Consider the following 1,324-nt stretch of genomic DNA (forward strand, 5'->3'; position numbering starts at 1 on the left):
GGGCAGGGCGGGGAGGCGGAGGGGCGGCCGGGGCGGTCGCGACGGGGCGCGGCGCGGCGGGCAGGGTGGCCGGAGGCGCGGCGGCGGCTGGATCTGGGAGGGAGCTGAAAACTCCCTCCCGCGCGAACGAGAGGAGGAAACCGGGTCGGGGAGGGGTTGGGCTGCCAACCCCTGTTTCTACAGGCTGGAAAGGAGTATAGGGGTTGAGCCTCTAAAAAAATTTAAGGGTTTAAGGGTTAAGGGGTTTTATTCTTTGCGATTTTTTCGTCTCAACCCGTAAAAAAGCGGTTATTTTTAAGGGTTTGAGGGTTTAAGGGTACTACTAATAATGCTCTTAGAGCACTTATGCACCAAATCTCAACACGAATCATCCAAGCATACATGAACATAGCTTGTTCAAAAAAGAATGAACAATAGCGCATCAAAATATCTGATATGTATACATTAGAAAATATGAATAAACAGTTAAAATGCATCAAACAACGTTCATATGAAATAAAAACATACCTTTTGTAAACACATCATCACGGTGGCTTGTGGACGCAGTCTGTTGGTGTGGTCTACTCTTGGCGACTCGTCATCTCGCCTCTCGGTGTGGCCACGTCGGCAGCGACGATGTTAAAATCTCGAAGTCACATAACATCACACGTCCTAGGGGTTGGTTGTCTATTTTGGGGAAAAACGACTGTCAAGATTTGATTGTTTACCTATCTAATTTGTCCAACGAGTGTAATTTAGAATTCAATCAAACGCGCATCTACTACCCAACTCCAGTTGTGACCTTCTTGAATCAAATATAGAACAAAAAAAGATATTGTTGCCTCCTGCGTCCTACCCCATCTTTTGTTTTATTTTGTTGCTGCTCCACATGTCCCTTTCCCGGAACTTCATTCTCAGCGCATGTTCACGACTCATGAGAGCAAAAAAAGATGTTAAGACTTTCCATCATTATCACATAATGGGTATACATGGGTAGCAGATAATCAAATAACTTGAACGTAGGAGGAAACATGCCATTGGGGTGGGTGGGTGCGGGGGAATCAGGAAGGAAGGAGCCGAGGAGGGTAGCTGCATAGATCGATGAACTTTACCCATGGATTTCAAAGTGCAGTATTGGTGCGGCGGCGCAGGCTATAAGATATGGCTTGAGCGATATGACCTGATATCGTCTAATCCCAGAATTTGCGGGAGAATCCATTGTGTTCACTGGAATAGAGCGATCTCAGCGCTTCGTCTATTACCCTGACTTCGAGGGCCTTTGGACGGTTTGACCAAGCAGCACAGGCCCAAGTTGGGGCCCCCTTGATTTCATAGGGCCCAGGGC

The sequence above is a fragment of the Triticum dicoccoides genome, chromosome 1A (genome assembly GCF_002162155.2).
Source record: "Triticum dicoccoides isolate Atlit2015 ecotype Zavitan chromosome 1A, WEW_v2.0, whole genome shotgun sequence".
Taxonomy (NCBI): Eukaryota; Viridiplantae; Streptophyta; class Magnoliopsida; order Poales; family Poaceae; genus Triticum; species Triticum dicoccoides.